Source organism: Vicugna pacos, chromosome 7 (genome assembly GCF_048564905.1).
Source record: "Vicugna pacos chromosome 7, VicPac4, whole genome shotgun sequence".
Classification (NCBI taxonomy): domain Eukaryota; kingdom Metazoa; phylum Chordata; class Mammalia; order Artiodactyla; family Camelidae; genus Vicugna; species Vicugna pacos.
In genome coordinates, this window is record NC_132993.1 from 24,828,234 (window position 1) to 24,849,248 (window position 21,015).

The 21,015-nt window shown below is 37.3% G+C and overlaps 1 protein-coding gene across 6 annotated transcripts in view; it reads left to right on the forward strand.

Moving 5' to 3' along the window:
• IQUB (IQ motif and ubiquitin domain containing) overlaps positions 1-21,015 on the forward strand; it is a 163,909-nt gene that overhangs the window by 107,118 nt on the left and 35,776 nt on the right. For 2 of the 6 annotated variants that reach the window (XR_012074307.1, XR_012074305.1), the window contains exon 14: positions 8,643-8,801. The exons of 1 other annotated variant lie outside the window; for it this stretch is intronic. The gene's annotated coding sequence lies outside the window, so the exon portion shown is untranslated. 3 more of the 6 variants (XR_012074304.1, XR_012074306.1, XR_012074309.1) reach the window with 3 other exon arrangements.

Consider the following 21,015-nt stretch of genomic DNA (forward strand, 5'->3'; position numbering starts at 1 on the left):
TCTTGCTGAGTAGGAAGGGAGTCAGAGAGGGGATACCCTGACCTTTGTCGTCCTGTCACCAGCACCCTCCTAGTGCCCAACCGCCCTTGTTTAGGGAGCCCAGGTGTGTAGTTCCCAGGACGCAAAGCAGGACAGAGAATGGAGAAGAGATGTAATGGTGGGGGGAGTGCATGTACAGAATATCTAGCCAAGACACTGACATTTGGAGGTCCTCTAATGAAACGTCTGTGCTCTGATTTTAACCTCCTAGAAGTCTGCTTATAGTGGACTTCTAAGTAGCTCTTTTAGTGCCACATCCTGCCAGTAGCAGGGAGGGGGGCAGAGCAAGAGGAGACCTAACCAGGGAGCCTTGAGTAAGCAGGAGGCAGGGGGAGGGAACAGAGAGGCTGAGTTCGGGTCACTAAGATGAGGAAGAGCGGAGGCATCAGAGATGTATGACAGGATGTGCATGAAGACAAGTCCCTCGTTCTTGTCGTTACGTCTTGGGGGTCCTTGCCATCTGTCGTTCCAAATAGTGTGGGATTAGCCAGATGGAATAATATTCTTGAAAGGAAGGACCACTGGAACAGGGAGTGGTCATTTTTTTATAACTTGGTGTGCAGATCATGAGTTTAATTCATCCATAAGGGAAAGGAAAGTGGAGATCGGTAGATATGTTTTTAAAACAGGAGCGCCTGTGGTTGAACAGACGGTGAGTGGCTGCTTCTCTGAGAACATCCCAGACCTGGAGACTGAGCTGTCTCTCTGGCAGCTCTGCCCAAGACCTGCTGTTGTTTTCACTTTTTGATGTCTTTGTTCAAACCATATGGTGTAGGAACAGTACATACTTGTAAATAAATAGACTGTGAGTCTAGAGTCCTTCTGTCTGTGTGACTTGTTTTCATCTCAGATTTATCAGTCTCTCGGAGGAAAAGATGGACTTGAATCTAGAAAACTTGGGACCCTTAGAGAGCCTATAAGAAAATTTTTCAGTGTTTGCTTGCATATTTGATATAGTGCTAAAACTCAGCATGACAGAGTATTGTACAACTCGGAGCTTTGATTTTGCTCTGTTTTACCTTCAGTAGTCGAAGGGATTTCTAAAATGAGTGTAATCATTCGTGTCCTTTTACAATTACTCCTTTGAGAAAATTTTCAGTAATTTTGAATTTAATTTTATGTTTTTATTTACTTAAGATACCTTGGCTCTGGGTAGCTTTTGAAGATGTTAAAACAAGAACCTTCATGAAGGCAAAAGGGAGTGCCGGACAGCACAGGGGACGCTGGGTTAGACCTTCTGCCGTCTCAGACACTGCAAGCTCTTGGCAAAGTCTTTCTTTTCTTTCTTTCTTTTTTTTGTCTTTGTCTTTGTTTTTTTGAGTGCTGAGTGATTAAAGCTGACTAATCTGATAAACTAATAATCAATCTGCTCACAGGAGAAGATAAAAGGCCAAAAGGGGAAAGATCCCCCCTGTATGTTACCCCCTGGCAGTCGCATCTGAGCTGAGTACTGTGTTGGAGTGTCATCACATTAAGCCTGACTCTGAGAAACCTGTGCTTTCCTCTGGTGTGCTTCAGGCATCCCCCAAAGAGCTCGGGGCTCCTTGGTTTCGTCTGGGTCCTCGTTTGGGTACTGCCCCACTTTTCCTTTCTTCGGGGACTTTGGTTATGCAGAATTTGAGTGAATGAGAATCCAGAACTCCAGCATAGTCCCTGTGCTACCTCTGAAGTTTCCCACCATGGTTATCCTTGCCTTTGAGGTGAGGGTTTTGTTTCGATATTTATTGAACTCTAAACAGACCTGTATGTTCAAGAGTTTGCTGGATCAGATTCAAAGATGAGTAGCTCTCAGACCTATCCTGAAAGGGTTCAAGAGTTCACAGCATAATCAGGAAAACAGCAACTGCATGCATGGCCGGATGCACGGAACCCAAGGGGCAAGGATTGCCGAATGGTTAGGAATATGGACTCTGGGGCAAGAGAATCCTGGGTTCAAATTCCAGTTGAACTCATTACTAGCTTGTGCCTTTGGGAAAATTCATTCAACTTTCCTTGCCTCGGTCTTCCCATCTGTAAAATGGGTGATAAAAGCGGTACCTGTTTTACAGTTGTAAAAATTAAATACCTAAATGCATATAAAGTTATAATAAGAATTATGTGTTTCATATAACTATATATACAAAATTTCTTGCTTAAAAAAGCATTTACTATGATTATCTCATTTAATTTTCACTTTGTTTCAGTTCAACAAACATAAATTAGGCAACTGCTTAGGTTCTGTGCTGGACTCTGGCAATGCTCAGATTAATAAGACAAGGTCTGTGGTGTTGGTTGAAGGGTTCAGGGTTCTGCTGAGGAAAATGGCACTGTCATGCCTCTCTTGATTGACTTTAACTCTCTGAATCATCACCAACTCTCTGTGCCTTGTAGACAATGAGTATGAAGAATCAAACTGACAACGGAACCTTCCTTCAAGTGATCCACACACATCATGTGAATGCAAGGGCCCTGTTTCTGTTAATACAACTTCGCCCTCTGAATAATTTCTACACATTTTTCCCTGCTCTGCAATAATTCTTGGAAGTAGGCAGTTTAGAAAATTGATTCCTCTAAGTCCTAATGTTTAACTAGAATGTCCAGAGCACATTTTTATAGAAAGAGATAATTAACTTGATTTCATTGTTACATGACTACCCCGTGACAAGCTGAATTCCTGGAGTGAAAACATGTGCCATTTTCCTTCCAAAGGGCAAGCTATCAGGCACTCAGCTAGGCTTTCCCCTCAGCAGCATTCCCCTCACCATCAGAATCGCCACTCTGATGGCCAGGGAAAAATCTACTTCCCTGCCCCTAGGGTTAAACAGAACATGAGTTAGAATTTTTGGCAGAACCTGCTACTAAAGTGACAGTTTGGCCTTCTCCAAAATGTGTAATCTTTGCAAAGAGAGAGAGGTTTAAGCAGCACAAAGGGAAAAGAAGTGTAGATTTCAGTCTTACGATTTAAGAATCTCAGATGCAGAGCCATTTACTAGTAGGAATTATAGGAAAGAAATATAAACACAGTAAAAACCTGGTATAAAACATTTCTCCGTATGATAGATCATGTACTATCAAAATAAAATCATGTCCCTCAAATTAGTCTGATGTATCATTAAGTCATGGGAAGCAAATAAAATGAAATTGATGTTTGAGGCAGTGAGAGGTCGAGTAGGTCAGTAGAACTTAGACAAGTGATGTAACTTCTCGGAGACTGAGTGTGTGTCGCTTTGACAGAGATAGCATGATGATGGATAGCAATGACATTGGGTTGTGTGTGTGTTAAATAGCAAATGTGGCTTCTGACACATAATAAGCTCTCGAAAAATGATAGTTATTTTTCTTGTGTTACAATGGGATTTTACCCCAGTTGACTGAGTTGTTGGTTTTTGTTGTTATTGTTGTTTTTAAATATAAAGGGGGTTCATAGTGTATAATCTTGGCCAGGAGTCTCTTTTCAACCATTGGTCAAATATTTATTAGAAGTCCTAAAATGACAAAGACAACCCTTCAACCCAAAATTTCAAAACTATGTAATTGTTAGTCAAATATTTTTCAATTAGTTTGGATAAAAATCTCAATGTACATTCAAGCAAAAAGGGTAGAAATCTTAGCCTATCTGTAGAAAGGGGATCAGTCATTGTTCTTATTCTAAACAAACCATACTGTTTAATACCTGCTGTATTGACAGGCTGGAAACAATGGAGGACAAGTCTGTGATCACTGTCATTGTCACCTACACGGGCTTCTAGGGAAGCAGCGTTCATTCCAGTGAAAGAGGGGAGACGAGGGGAGAATACTGAGGGCATGAGAGTAGCCAAGCAAACCTTCCAAAGTCAGAACAGGGAAGATATTGTTAGAGAAGTAGCAACGGAGAAAGGACGAGAAGAAGGGAAGAGACGAAAAAACTAATCTGAGCACCAAGATAAGAGGAAGAATGCTAACTAATTGGAGGGTATTACTTTATAGAATGCAATGAGTTCATTAACTGTAGTTGTCCTACAGTTGCCTCATGTGGGTAGAACATGAAATCCTATTTTGCATGAACTATGTGGTACTAGTCAGTTTTCTTTAATGATTTATTCCCAGCTTTGCTAACATAGCTTGGCATGTGAGAAACTGCTCTCGCAGCAGCCATAAGTCTTCTAAAAGTTTCATTTCATTTTAGGGAGAAAATTAAGTGTCCATTCCAATAGCAATCAGAAAGAATAAATCCCATTTTAAACACATATTTCTTGCTGTGAGCTAATAAATACAATTTTTACTAGCCTGTTTCTCTTTTTCTTGTGAATTAATTTTGAGTTGCTGCTTTAAGATATTCAGAGTAGGCACAGATCCACAGAAAGGAGAGCAAAAAAGATTATGTATTGGAAACAATTTCTTTTCTTAAAGTCATGCATATTTGTATGTCATGGCTAATGTCCATTGATGCTTAGCAAATTGGTAGACTATGGCTGCATTGACAATTTCGTTCTTAAACTAATGTTTTATAGGGACTGTTAACTTTGTCCTCAGGCTCCTGGCAAGCCCAAGGCAAAGTTTTATTTCCAAGCATCTGCTCACCACTTAATTCATAATTATCATTCTGGATACAGCCAGAGCTGGTAGCGGCAGTTCTAAATTACCAGCTTGGACAAGCATATCAATGATGAAACCCCATTGATGACTGACGTCTTTGCTGGAAGGATGATTTCTGGTGTTGTTTACATCTTCCATCTGTGATTGATAAGTCACAAACCAGTATAATTTTGCTATCATAGCCGAGGTAATGAATTTCCCTATTGTTTTTTCTTTTTCTTTGTTTCCTTTTTAATTTGGGGAACACTTCAGTCTAGACTCCGGGACACAGTTTATCTCTCGTCTTGGTCTCAAAGGCATGGGTAGTTGCACAGATTACATTTTGTATTATTAAATTATTCCTCATTTTATTGGGAATTAAAATATTGCATAAAATGGGATATTTTGCATATGTAGACATGTAAATCCTGAGAATGGCATTTTTATTTATTTATTTATTTATTTATTTATTTATATTTATTTATTTATTTATTTATTTAATCCTTGAAAAAACTTTAGTAACTGTAATTTGCTTACATTTTTTAAATTGAAATATGGCCAGTTACAGTGTGTCAATTTCTGGTATACAGCACAATGTTTCAGTCATGCATATACATACATATATTTGTTTTCATATAGAATGGTATTTTATTGACAGTAAAGTTTCCATCACATTCCAAAGTTTAAAACTTCAATCCTGACAATGAGAGCTTTTAAAAATCTCTTAGATGACACTAGAGGGTCAGTGCTGGTAAGTGCCCTGGTTGAATCTGTAGATTAGGCAACTCTTCTCGCTTGAAGAGTTTGGAGGGTTTGGATAATGAACCACAAACATAACGATGCTGACTGATTGCCCATAGCAAGACGTAGTGACCAACTCCACCAAAGACACTGAGGGGAGGCCACTCTTAGGAAGTGGTCCTTGTGGTGATCACAGCTGGCAGAGTCTTGATGTCTAATGATACTAGCACAGCCAGGACATCTGCTGGAGACAGGATCCGGTCCCAAGCCAGCCTCTTTCATCCCCATGCAGCATTGTGGGACACAGGAAGATGGAGGCAGAGACTGGAGTGGAAGCCAAGCCACTCCAAGGAAGTGTGATATATAGATAAATATGTGTGGGAGTAAACATATGTAACAGGCAATTCAGAGTTACGTCAAGTCTATGAATTAATAGGGTGAAAAAAATAGACTAACTTTTCCTTTGAGATACAAAGAGAAACATCTAGCTATGGTATAGGTTTGACTCCCTCTTTTATGTAACACCTCTCTCTGGTTGTGATTTTGGTTCCGAAAATTATTTTCCTCTCTATTCTGTATAAGAAATACACACAGGTATTGTTGGAATGCTTGTCACCTGGACTCGGGACTGTCAGATCCCAACAGGACCGTTCTGTTGCTGGAGCTTGGGGGCAGAGAATGAGTAGGTGTAGATATTCAGCTCCCAAGCAAAGTGTTATTTTACCCTCCAGGTCCTTTGGGAACAGAATGTATACTTCTATACTTCTGCTAACACCAAAGTTTAAACCCTCTTTATCCAATAATTTGTAGTTTTCTTTCTACTTAAGTAGAGAGAAATTTGGGATACGTTTTTCTTACTTAAAACTCATTCCTCCCATTTCTCTACTGGGGTTTTAGTTAAAAAGCCAACCACTCTTTTCTATTTTGGTAGGTTTGTATCCAGAGCAAGTACACAGTGCTTCTATTTCAACTCTATTTTGAGGGTTTTTTTTTTTCAAAAGAAGCATTTTTCAAAGAAAAATTTTGCCTACTGGAGTAAATGATTTACCAGCCAGGCAAAAGAGCAAGGAAATTGCTCACATTAAGTCTCAGAACATTCAAAGTTCTAGTGTGCCTGTGGAGTTTAGCTCTCAGAACTTTAGATGGTAGCCTTTGCTGCTCATATACCCAGAGGCTAAAAAGAAACAGTACCATATATAAGCACATGCATTTCCATTTCTAAGACTTAAACAGTGATGGACTTTGAAGAATCATGTGAGACATTCATGTTTGGATTCTATCTATAGATAAGAATTCAAATTATTGAGATATGTTGATTAAAAATTCTTATTTTACAGTATTGACATGAATAGGTACCTCCTCATACACATAGCAATTTACACACACACACACACACACACACACACATGCAGAGCCTTTTTTCCAGAATTATAATTCCATCACATTATGTGATATACACGATATACACGAAATGTTTTAAATAAAATGTATTGAGTCAGAATCAGTGCTTGGATTGGCTTCTGTATAACCAGCTAGCAAACTAATAGCCCTCACATAAAAGACAACGACTATTTCAGAAACGCATCTGTATCTAGACTGAGATACTTATTGTGAATTTCATTTCGAGAATACTCTCATGAAGGCCATTATTACTTTAAAATCTATATTTGTGCTTTTAAACTGGTTAATCAGAAAATGTTTTCCCATTTCTTCACCAAAAGTCATAAAAGCTTTGATACAGGGTTTATCAAATATTTACAACCAGAGGATCTTAATACTGAAAAGAACAATTATTGGAATCATCAGAGAACTTTTCAACAGAATATTATACTACAAAAATGGCAGTAGTTGCAAGGTATAACCATCTCAGTTTGTCCCTAGTGATCCATGTTGGGAATGAACGAGGAAGAATACAGACTCAGTCTTGGAAGCAGGAGACAACAACCTGCTTCTTTGCTCTTGATATTGTTTCTTATTTCATTGTAATGAATACATTGCTTCTAAGTGGCAACATTTTAACTTTTACTTCTTCCTGTGGTCCTGGGTTGTACCTGGGAATAAATAAATCTTCAGAACTAAGAAGAGGAAAGAATGGGAAACATGTTAACATTCTTATATATAAAAGGACAAAAGAGGTGCCAGGACCCCACAATGTAAGTCAGAGAAAGTTATCACTTGAGAGAACATTAGAAAATAGGAGGTGAGCTAACAGTTGGAATCAGGGAAAACTGAAATTCATGAAGTTTGTCTTTACGTTCTTCATGTCTCCTGGCTACGTACACTCATGCTTCCTCCATCTAACGCCCCAGCCCTCTTAGCCAATCTTTTCGGAGTTCTCCCTTCCTCACTGAGAAGTACCCACTTTGCGCTATCATTTCCTCAGTGCTCTCCAATAGGTAATTTGCCAAATTGCTCTGTGTTAACAACAACAACAAAAAATATCTAAGCATCAAATACTAAGCAGGGTACTGAGTGTATAAAAATTATCTCAATGCCTGGGCTTCCTTCCAAGTATTACATTTAATAGTGACAGCATTCCCATTAGTTCCTCCAGTAGAGGGGATTTCTGGACAGATTAAAAGGCAAAACTTTGGGAGCTGGCTTGGGAAAAGATATCTAAAATCAGGGATGGCTATAATATATTCCTTGGATCATGCTCGACATGTATATCTGCTAATTTTATGTGGCTTTTTTCATGACTTAGACTTTGAGAACACAAGAAAATCAGTTGGTTTTATAGTTCTCCAATCATAACCTTTTGTTTCTAAATTAGATTGGGTGTGAAAAACCAGGATTCTCAGGCAGGTTAAAGGAGTCATAGATTAATAAGAGATTTTTCCATTCTTCAAATGGCTCCTTAATTTCTTATTTGATATTCTCATATAGAAATATTTTTGCTTGATTTTCTCTAAGAACATAATGACCTCAAATACATGGCCTGTACAACTTGACTTCTTCAATAACTACACACACAAACACACACATCCCCAAATGAAGGTAATTTAAGCACTAATAGGAGCCATGCCTTAGAATTTCAGGATGGCAATAAAAACTTACTTTCAATTTGGCTGAAACTGAGAAAGTTAAAGATGTGTATAAACTAATCATTATAAAGTTTTGCATTATTGATCATTAGAATTATGCCTTCAAAAATTAAGAATTTGACAGTTTTAGAGGTCAGGTGCTTTATTCACACTCAAACTAATTCAATGAAGATATTAACATGATAGCTCTTCGAAAAGAAACATTAATTTCTTTTATAAACATATTAATGGATACTTGCTGTCATTGCTAAAGTAAAATACAAATATTCCTTTTTGACTATACAGTGACTGCTCTTATTAAATGAACACTTACTTGGCTCTCCAAATGGTGATGTGCAGGACTGGAGGATGATATCTGCTTTTTAGTTCCTTTGACTTCAGCGTCAAGCTTCTCAGAAAAACTTGTACAAGGAACGTGAAAGCAACGAAGGTACTCTTTGGAAAGTAGGTACCTAACTCTGATAACCTTCATCCAGACAAATGAATATGAAATTTGCATGCCTTCTTAATGCCTTGACTTTGATAACAAGTGTGAAACATTTATGAATACCATTAGGTTATTTCACTTTCAGACTATTGCTATTTGCTGTTCATTTCAAAGACAACCTAACAGAGACAAACACAGATGCATTTTAGGTTGTTTGGATTTCATCTTTAATTACTTCCTTTTAATTTTTACTTGTACTAGATTTTGGTTTAATTAAGAAACAATAGTGGTTGCTGCATTGTGTTTTTCAGATTCCCCTTCCAGGAATGGTGCTAGAGAGATTTATCATTTGATAGCTCTCAGTTGAGTCTCTGGGAAATGACCTTAGCCAAAAAAAGCCACTCTTATGAAGGTCACACCTTTTCCCTGAGCTCAGCCTGTATCAAATGATTGATTGACACATCCAGGTAGGGACATAAAGATGTCCTCCTTACCTAAGTCAGGACAACTCTTAGGGTACCATCCTTCCTCCAGAGGACCCACATGATTGGCTGAGCCTTTGTTGTGGCTTCATCCAGTTTAAACCATCCCTCTGCCCAGCCCTTCTTCTTACATGCCCCTATAAACTTTCCTAATAAACTTCCTGCATGCAAATGTCTGTTTCATGGAGAGCTGACTTTCATGGAGTACATGACTTACGGCAACATGTATGTTTGAAAATTGTTGTCATCCCTGGACAGCCTGGACCAGTATCTTAAAGAGAAAATTTAGGGTCTGAGATGAGATTGATAGGCAACAATCACAAAAAGTTTTTTCTCCAGAGAGGACATTATAGCTATAGAATCTAAGAGTTATCAGTCATTAGAAATCTTTCCATGGAATAGCTGAGTTATTGCAAGCAACAGAGTACTATTGAAAAACCACTGGACAGGGGGAAGACAGTTACTGTTCCATCCTCCAACCAGCATGGGACCTCGGGCAAGTTGACTTCTTCGTAAGAGACTGGACTGTATTCTTTAAGTTCCCTGTCGATTCCAGGGGTCTATGATTTTTTTCCAAGCTTGTGGAAGGGCTACCACTTACGCTTTGCTATTAAAAATTATTAGGACAATACTTTTTTCTTTATAGTTTCAATGAGAATGCCAGAGGCCACACAACAGGGATGGATGAAAGAGCTGAAGAAATGGACAGTAATCCACTACAGCCAAGATGGTATCCAAGCAGCTGTAATGTCTCTGAAGGACTGGTGCTCAGGGGAGAACAGTGTGGTGAGACTAGGAAGAGGAGTCTGAGAAGATGCTATGTCTATGAATAGAAAAGCAACTCCCACAAGTGAAAAAAAAAACACAAAAATATGAAAGCTTATTCTGTCTTTCCTTTTTCATGGCTCCTCTGTGGTATACTGGGTTAATTCCAAATACCCATGAAGAATTCTGCTTTCAGCTGTGGCGGACTGGCTTGTAGCACAGCAATCATCTTTCCAAGAAAAACTAGAAAAGTGAAAAGCTGGATTAAAACACTCACCTACACACACATCACACATCTTCTGTTTGAAGACACTGGAGAAATTCTAAGGCATCAAGGACTTGAGGGCCAGGTTGCTGAAGAGAAGAGAAGGGAAGTGAATGAACACAACATTCTGTGCTGCTTTTGCCCTCAAATCATTTATCAGTTTATAACTGATGGTTCAGTGGCCAGAAATCTGACAGGAGCTTGGAGACAATAGTATTCAGAGATCATCACAGAGGAACCTAATGAACAATCTAGGGTTTCAGTTGTGACTCCTAAAGAGTTACCCTTTTATTAGTAAAGACAAATGAGAAACAGAATGGTCCACACAAAGACTAAACTCAGCTTCAGACTAGCTCACTTTCAACTTCAGACTGGATTAAGGTGAGTTTTCCTTACCCTAACTGCCTACTGGAAGCAAAATGTGTCTAGGAGTTTTCATACCCTACGTCCAAAACGCTTACAATTTTACCAGGCTATAGGAAATAAGAAAACATGACTAATAATAATAAAAAAATACTAGTAAAGGTCTTCAGAAGTTTCAGATATTGGAGTTACCAAATACTCACCTTGTGTTAACCTGTTAATACCCTAGTTTCTCAGTCTCTCTGGGACCTGTGATATGTTCAAGGTGATATGAACTAATTTCACATAATAATTCATGCTAATATATGAAGAGAAATTTTCTGCCACCTCCTTCAACCATTTGTCAGACTTTAATAGTGTTTCAAAGAAAATAACTAATTAGTAGTAAATCCAAAAAAGATGGTGGGAATTTCAGGCTATGTAGGAGGGAGAAAAAAACATTGATAAGATGGCAAAATGTGAGGGCAATATTTTAGGGGGACCCTCTAATGGCTTTATGTAGGCAGCTACCCAGCTGACCACATGGATGGTAAATTGTTAGCAAGCACAATTAATCACTGGTCCGTATGATTTTGTTTCTGTCTGTTCTGCACACTATAGCTGCTATAGACTTTGAGACTCCCTTCTATATTGCATGCAGTTCTGTTGTTTTAAAACTTTGATGAGGTATGATGTGCTTTCAGTAAAGCAACTGTAAATCTATCAGACCTGCCACATCTAATATCAAATCCACCAGGGCATGATTGCTGGTGTAAGGAATGCAGATTTCTCTTGGCTGTGCTCCGATAAAGATAGACCTTGTGTAAGGAATCTTGGAATTTGAAAAGATGAAGAGCACAGGGCTCTTAGTTTGTCTTTTAGTGAAAGGAGATATAACCTTTCTAGGTACAGGAAAGGAAGTCTTTGCTTTTTATTTTTGTGTAAGTTATAGTGTTGAAGGTATAAAAAACAAGGAGAAAAACAAGAAGTTCTTTTGGAAGATTGAATAGTTGAGCCCAATAGAGCTATTGTTCTGTCAGTATTGACATTACAAATTCCCATCTTTGGGTGTTTATAAAATCCAGTTAGACCTGAAACAAAATACAGGAGACGCTAGCCAGCAAGCAATTTCAAAACAAAATTGAGTAATAAACCTTCAATTATTTTTAACTCTGGGCCTTGCAAATCGCTGTACCACCGAACTCCTCTGGATGTGCCCAACCTCATTTGACCTGGCACTGAAGTCGATTTCTTTCAGACACATTTTTGGTATATATAAGTGTGATAAAATGCTCTTCAGAGGTACTTCAGTTTGGATAAATGTAGACATTAAGCTTCATCACTACTTTTAGGGAATATTACTTTTAAAATAGATTTACTGCTGTCTACTGCTTGAATTAAGCAGTTTTAGTAAATACTTTATAAGTATTGAACTGCATTTGAGTAAAGCTCAGCATTTTAGAGATTTGAAGTTACAGTCCTAAATCAAGATCTCAACAGGCAATACTCAGTATGACTCTCCCCACGCTAGCACAGAGGCCTGACAATGAAGGTGCTCACATCCTATTTACTAGCTCAGTCAACCCTGCCTTAATCCAGCATTGCTACCTAAATGTTGCAGTGTTTTACTGATTTTGTCTAAAAGACGTAGACTAGAAAAGGATGGAGGAGTCAATAGAATGGATATTGAAGAGACAGTAAAGGAAAGAACCAGAAAGATACAGTGGGGGGACAGAAGAGATCAGAAGACACAGCTGACCAAGAAGCAGACTCATATTAAGATTTACAATTCAGTGGACATTATGCTGCTATAATTATACTCAGGACCACACATTTAGCTGTTAATTATTCGTTTATTTAACAAATAATCACTGAACACCTAATAAAAGCCAGAAACTTTTCCCAGTGCTAGGGATATGGCAGTGAACAAAACAGATAAAAAATTCCTGTCCATGACATCAACTGGTGGGTGAATGGATAAGTGAACTGCGGTACATACGTACAAGGGAGTATCATTCAACCTTCAAAGGGAAGGAAATTCTGACGCATGTTACAACATGGATGAACCTTGAGAATCTTATGCTGCATGAAATAAAGTAGTCACAAGAAGACAAATACTGTATGATTCCACTTATACGAGGGACCTAGAGTAGTCAAGCTCATAGGGAGAGAAGGTGGGATGATGACTATCAGGGGCTGAGAGGAGGGGAATATGGAGAATTACTGTTTAATGGGCGTAGACTTTCAGTTTTGCAAAATGAAAAGCATCGCTGGAGATGGATGGTGCTTGTACAACAATATTAATGTACTTAATACCAGTCAACTGCACACTTAAAAATGGTTTAAGAGGGTAAATTTGATGTTTTACTACAATAAAAAAAATTGGAGAAAAAAAAACCTTCCTGCCCTTGTAGAGTTTACTGTTTAGTAAACTCATTAACATCTTCATAGGTCATAAACTAGCTGTGGGTCTCAGAAAGATTTTGGTAATGGTTTTCTCTTTTCCATCCTTCAGGGAGAAATACAGACCAAAAGAGTGTTGATCCTTAAAAGATTCTGAAGAGATGTGTACAAATTTTAGTATTCACGAGTCAATGTAATCCTTTGCTACTGACTATTAATGAGTTCTCTTGGATTCTTTTAGGTCTGTCCTGCTGAAAAGGGAACAGTGGGCAGGGGAATCCCAATAGAAAAATCTGTGTGGGGAGGACTTACGAAAAAACCAAAGAGGAGAGGGATTCAAACTGCCGAGGCTCACTACCACCCTGATGGGTGCTGTGTCCTTTCTCCCACTGCCTATTACTGAGGTCTCCTGAGGCCACTGCGAGAACCAAGATCAAAATAAAGAGCCATCGGGGTCCTGACTTGTCATCTTGTAGAATGCTTCTGTGAGGGCCTTTTAAATGCATTGATCCCAGCTGCCCCGCCCTCAAACCGAACTGTTCCTTATTTTTGACCCGTTCTCATAGGTTTTTATCTTTGAGGATGGGTGGTGTTTCTGTGGACCACTTGTATCAGTTTCATCTGGGCATTAAAAGTGATGGTTCTTGGACCTGCCCAGGCAGAACCCTTGGGATCTGCATTTTTAGCATGCTCCTCAGTTGACTGTGAAACGTGAATGATTGAGAATCACCACTGAATGCGGTGTTTTTGAGTATATTTGGGGAACAAAAGAAAACCTTCATTTTCTCTGTCAAATGAAATGGAGGCTAGGGCTCATGGGTCTAAATTTTACCTGAAGCGTGAATATTACTTTGTACCAGGGAGGTGCACAAGGATCAATTCAGCTCCTGGGAATGATCGCAGCAAGTCAAGATATTGCCTGGCGAACCAACAACAGCTCATGCCTTAAAAAAGGCTGTATGTTGTTCATGGCAAAGAATTTAGATTGTTTCAAGCTCCCTCTAATATTTCTTCCCATGAAAGCAGGTACAAAGTTTTGTTATTTTATCTTTACACCTTCAGAATTTAATGAATACAGGTATAATGACTCCAATAACATGGGACCACCGTGTTATTGTAATTCACGGATCCTCACTTATTACCTATTCAAACACATTATACAACCTTGATTGGAAACTTCCTGAAGGCAAACTTATGTGTGATGTTTTTGGTTACTCCTTTAGCATTTAGCAGAGTAGGGTTTGTATCGTAGGGACTCTACCAGTATTGACTAAGTGACAAGTGTCACAGGGAAAGGGCCCTAGTCCCATTCTTACTGCTAGTGCAGTGGTTCCTTGGGTGCTCGTCCAACAGAGGACACGGCTAAGAGACAGAATAACCTTCAATCAGAGGACAGTCACCTACCTCAAGTCCTCATAGCTAAGAGATAGGAAAGAGGTGGAACATTAGCAGCCATGAATCTATCCTGTATCTCAGAGACAGCTCATCCTTCAGAAGCCAAAACATCCAGATGGTAAAAGAGATCCTCGGGGTTAGGATGAGTGCCCCCTCTGGGGTAGGGCTGAAACTGAATCAAGAGGAAGAAACAATCCTAAACAGCCACACGTTCATCTTCTGACTGAGCTTTGGAACTTGCGTAGAACAGCATTCGATCATAGCCCGGATGAGTCTGCCCAGGCACCAAGTCCATGTGCAAGACTCAGCAGTTGTGTGTCCAGAAGGGTCCATAAAACCAGCCCTTCCTCTAACCAATTCTCCAAGCCTTAACCAACTGCAAGGAAAAATGGCCCCAAAGAGGGAAAAATGTTAAATATTACCCAGTGAGACTCTTCAATTAAAATATCTATAGCAAAAGTCAAAAGTCAAAACTCAAATGCCAAGGGAGTCCACATATATTGCGTGTAATTAACCAAACTAAAAAAAAAGTTTCATAAATAAATAAATAAATAAATTTATTTGTATCATAAATAAGCATTATTCCCAGGAGAAGAGAGGCCCAAATTATCAGGTTTTCTGAGATTTTTGAGGAGAGCTGGGAATACAGATTTTTTAGTTACTAGTTGGCAACAAATTTAATTTTTAAAAGCACTATATAAGCAAAACAAATAAGGTACTAGTATGTCTGGTGATCCACTACCTTGTGACCTTCATAAAGAAAGAAAATATATTTTAAAAAGTATGCAAACAAGTTTGGAGAGGACAGTTGTGCTAGCTCACTAGGACTGCCATAACAAAACACCGCAGACTAGCTGGCTTAAACAAGGGAAATGTATTTCCTCCTGGTTCTGGAGGACAGAAGTCCAAGATCAAGGTGTAAGCATCAAGGGCTTCATTCTGACTCCTCTCTCTTTGCTTTGTAGATGTGTGTCTTCTCCCTTTGTCTTCACAAGGTCTTACCTCTGTGCTTGTCTGTGTTCTAATCTCCTTTTCTTACAAGGATCCTAGTCATATTGGGTGAGGGCCACCCCGCCTCATGTAAGCTCATTCTACCTTAATAACCTCTTTGAAGGCTCTGTCTCCTAATACAGTCACATTCTGAGGTACTGGGGACTTCAACATATGAATATGGGGAGGGACATGGCAGCCCACAACATTAACCTTATACATGAAATAGTTTCTCTCTGTTAAAAGAAAAACTGAAGCATATTAAAATTTTTAAGAGTTTACTTGAGCAAAAATTGATTTGCATACAGTGGTATCAAACTGGAAGCTGTTAAAGAGCAGTCTACCAACTGGAGCTAGGGTGTAGGTTTATATACAGAAGACAGAGGTAAAGCAAGGAAATTATTTGATTGGCTATAGCTTAAGCCTTTGCATTATTTGGCAAAGCCTAGTTGGCTGTTTGTGATTGGTTGGTTTTTACTCTTGAGGCATTGACAGGAATTGACTCTGGCTTCAGTTTTGGTTTGTGTAAGTGGGCTACCAAAGCATCAGAGCCACCTCAGTGTAATGGCCTCCTTATTGGATTGCTTTGACACTTGGTAAGCAAAATGACTGTATATCCTGGTTTGCCAACACAGTTCCTTCTTATGCATGACATCTTGGCATAAATAGTAAAGATCTGATACCTGCTCTCAAAAGTGTCTTTGTTTGGATGACAAATTTATATAGCCACTTTATTTGCAAGAACCCCATGAAAATTTTTATAAAGGACCCAATAACCATTTTTCAGCAGATATGAACAAATTATATTCTATTATTAAAGAATGTTAATAATTACTGGAGGAGACAGTAAAAATGCATGCTGCAAAATATCAGACTAGTAAAACTCAGTTCCATTCAGTATTTTAATAAATAAAAACAATAACTAAATGTAATAAATATTTTCATTTTGATTGTCAGACATGCCCAGCTGCTGTGCAAGATGCTGGGGATAAAGTAATGAATAAAATAATTCTACCCTTTACCCTCCTGGAGTTTCTGGTACAGCTCACATAAGACAGATTTGAAGAATACAACCAAAATATATTAAGAAAATATGAGTGAAGATGACGTACAAAAAGACTTATCAATAGAAATAATAGAATTTCCTGAAAATAGAGTAAACGAAACAATCAATCATCAAGGGTATAAATGGGGGTGGGGGATGTGCAGAGTGAGACTAGAAATTGAAGGTATTCTTTGTGACATGAAACAAGTTACAAGCAGAAACAAATTGCCATGTAAAATTATTGAATTTTAGGGAGGAAAAAAGAATCATCTAAGTTTCTGAGTCTTTAGTAAGGGTTAAATTTTAGGCAAAATTTTATCTGTATAGGTGTAGGTGCATTTTTTTGATTAAAGGATCCAGTGTTTTATCATTTTTCTTAATGAGATCTCTGACTCCAAAATATTTTTTAAAATATTGTAGTAGAGAGTGTTTTCCACAGTTTTTAGAGTTACTTTTTGAAAGACAAATCTCAAATTGGAAATCTGTTGAGAACTTTAATATGACCTAGGGGAAAACTCCCTATCTTAAATGTATCCATAGTTTTCCAATTTTTTTATGTTCTCCATGGTCACAGTTTCTTCTCACATCCAGCCCCCGTGATGGGGAGATTGTAGGAAATCCTGTCCCGTGTTTTGTGTGTTTGTGAGGACACAGAAGTACATGTGTGGAGCTCATCCCTTCTCTGTTCTTGTTCCAAACCCTGTGTAAGGCTTCTCTGACACATCTGGCCATCTCCTTCCCCACACTGTGCAGCCACAGGTCAGCCTCACACTGTGATATCTCTGCCATCCCCCAGGTCTCAGTGCATACTAGGCTGCTGTAGGGAATGGCTATGACAGAATCTTCTAAGGAATTTTAACAACGGAAAGATAACTTGAAATTGGATATCAAGTATCACTGCTCCGAAGGGCCATTAGCTCTGCCCACCACTTTTTTTTACGAAGACTTCCCAAACCTGTTCCTAAGCTTTTGAGGGCCATGTACTTTCCTCTCTTTTATGAACATTTTCCTATTTCATGTCACCTCTCTCTCGTGTCCCTCCCCCAACCCTAGAGCTCTCAATCCTTCCACTTCCCCCAGCTCAAAATGATGTCTTTGTGAAGATGCATTCCTGTTATTTAGAGAGCAGTTCAGTTAGTCTAAATTCCTACTCTCCTTGCAAAAGAGGCCTGGCTTTGGCGTAAGTGTTTTCCTAAGCAAAACAGCAGCCTTTAATGCAAAAACAGTGGCCTTTTTTCAAGTCCCAGTTTTCTTTTTTCTGCAGAAATTTAAGTAAACAACAACAAAAAAATAGCTTAGAGAACAAGAAATGATCAGACTAACAAAAGAGAAGAATATGGTTGATTATTTTAGCTAATTGTGTTAGTCAATTGTTAACTAATTTAGTTCATTGTTGGACCAAAAGCAGAGCTTAATTCAAGCTGAGCCCTCTTCCATCCCACTAAAACTGGTCCTTGGATTAGATTAAGAAAGCAGGGGTCAGAGGGAGCAAGGAGGGAAAGCCAAAAATTGTGAAATACTTCCTCTGTTATAAAAGGGATCAAAGTTGTTGAGTTAGTTTATGAGATGAAATCAATGATTAACTTGGAAATAGTTTTTGTGGTTGATTTCATTTGTTTTTCAAACATGTTTTCAAAAATGGTATAATAAATGTTACAAAACTAAATGTTACAAAACTAAAAACAAGTCTATATAACAAATACACTCTTAGATAATAGATCCTCTAGACAATAAAGCAAATAAAGAATGACATATGATAGAACTAGCATAGAAATTATTTCTGTGGATGAGGATGTATAAATCAGTCACCAAAAATAGTACATTGTATGTAAATAAAGAATCAAGTACAGTAATTTGTAATACTATGACATAACACTAAAGTAAAAACATTAAAAGCAACAGGTTGAATAGGAAACAAGAAAAAAATGAATGTAAGTTTCAAATGGAATTTAAAGCAAACATAGTAGTAACAGCCAACATTTATTTAGTACTGATTTTATGTACATGTTTTAAGTACATCTCTTACATATTTAATCCTCATATAAACTCTAGGAGGCATGTATTGTTATTATCTTTGGTTTTCAGATAATGAGACTGAGACACAGAAAGGCTGGACAGTTTGATCAAGGTCACACAGAAACAGGAGGCCTAAGACTTGAACCCACACTCTCCTCCACAGACCGTGCTGATTTTAGCTCATTATGATTTGTGTCAAATTTTAAATAAAACAAGAGTGTAGGGAAAAGAAATAATCAATAGTTGTAAATAATTGATATTTACTAAAATTTATGTACCATAAATAAGGATTATTCATTTCCAAGTGCACAGTGTGTACATATCAAAATGGCCTGTAAAACAGAAAACAAAGAAAATTTACATATATTCAAAATGCAGAAAATTTGAAGACTATATTTTTAGATTACTATTCAATAAAACTAGAAAAAAGTAAATTAATTACTGACATGTTCATAATTAATGAAACAAATTCTGTGCAGTAACAACTGGGCCAAGAAATCAAGGAAGATTAAAACAACACTAAATCAAGAAAACAGCAATAGAACATTTCTGAAATGATACAAAATTAATCTTTGTATAAATTGAAAATCATTTTTAATTACCTGAAAGGAAAATTTAGGACAAAATTTATGATAATGAAAACAAATAAGATTTGCAGATTGAATAAAATTTTATAGGGAAGAAATATGCCTTAAACTATGTTCTTAATTTACACAATTCTGTACATTCTGAAATTTACACAGTTTTCATATAGGTTGAGATCACTGGTTGGCATTTTATTTTTTGACAGCACCTATATGAATAGTCCCCCGTTCTTTCACAATTGCTTATTAAAATCTTATTAACAACTTTAATATTTTAAGGAAACTAAATAGGAATTCCTCAAATTTCAATTTCAATTCTTAAGTGTATTTCTTTTTCTGCCATACAACTATTTTCCAAATAAGTCAAGCTTTCATTTTGCCATTTGAGAGAGGAAAAAAAAAAAACTTAATCGAAACCTGACAAGTTCTCTTTGAAGTGCTAAGAAATAAAAGTAGTTTACTTAACCATAAAAGGTCAAAATTTACTGGTAAGCAAGTACTTCTTTGCTAAGAGAAAATTACAAATATACAGTGGAGAAACTGTAGACACCACCTTAATCAAGTAATCATAGTTACTATAGCCAGTAATGGAACACAGCACAGCATGTGTCTGCTAATAGGATGCAGAAGAACACAATGTCACTTCTGTGTCACTTCTGCTAAAGGTGATAACCTGAAATCTAACCAGGAGGGATCATAAGATAAACCCAAACTGAGGGACATTCTATAAGCTAGCTGGCCAATTCTGTTAAAAAAAAAATGGCAAGTTCATGAAAAATAATAAAAGACTCAGAAATTGTTCCAACTTAAAGGAGACCAAGGTCACATAATGGACATTATTGGCATAAATGGCCAAGTTTGATTAAGATCTACAGCTTAGATAGTGGTCTTATATCCATGTTAATTTTCTGATTTTGATCATTGTACAAGAGGAAATTGTGTAAGAGAATTGTAATTATGTAAAAGAATGCTGTCAAGCAATCTCTACTAAAGGAATTTTAAAAGGGTACTTTGGACAGAAGAGTGATCTCAGGAGTATGATCTGACATGTACAAAGCAATAAGGAACAAGAATTTGCTTAATAGACATTGAATAGGAAACAAGAACAACAGTATATTGTGAGATAAAAGCAAACCCATAAAGAACCAAAATACTTAACGCAATATCAGATAGGTCAGGTGTGTTTGGAGTTCAAAGACCTTTGCATTGTTTGGGAGGATAATGAGGATATTTATTGATTTCAGACCTTGAGAAGCTAACTGCTCATTGTACCAAGTTTAAGGTAACTATTCTAAGAATAGGAATGTGGTAAATATCTCCAAACTTGTAGTGAAAAGAGATGGAATAAAAAACATAATAATTTTTTTAAGGCAAGAAAGGAGAAAAAAAGCAACATTGAAAACAAAAACAAAACCACAGAAATAAATTCAAATATATCAATAACTGTTATGGATATAAGTTGAGTAAATGCTCCAGTTGAAAAATTGGTGTATTGGGCCAGTTAATTTTTTTTTCTCAGACTCATTTAAAAAGCACACACACATACAACTCAGCTATATCTTGTTCATAAGAGGCACATCTAAAACATAATGATCCAGAAATTCTTAAAACCAAAGAGTAGAAAAAGATATTCCTAACCAAACAAAAGCTGGTGTACTTATATTAGTATCATTAAAAAAAATTTAAAAGTCAAAGAATGGAAAACACAGGGAAATATATACAAGATCTTGTGGTGGCTCACAGCAAAAAAAAAAAAAAATGTGACAGTGAATATACGTATGTTTGTGTATAACTAAAAAATTGTGCTCTACACTGGAATTTGACACAACATTGTAAAATGACTATAACTCAATAAAAAATAGTATAGTTACATTAATATCATACAAAGAAAACTTTAAGGCATAAATAATATTAAAGATAAACAATATCACAATATAATTTTTA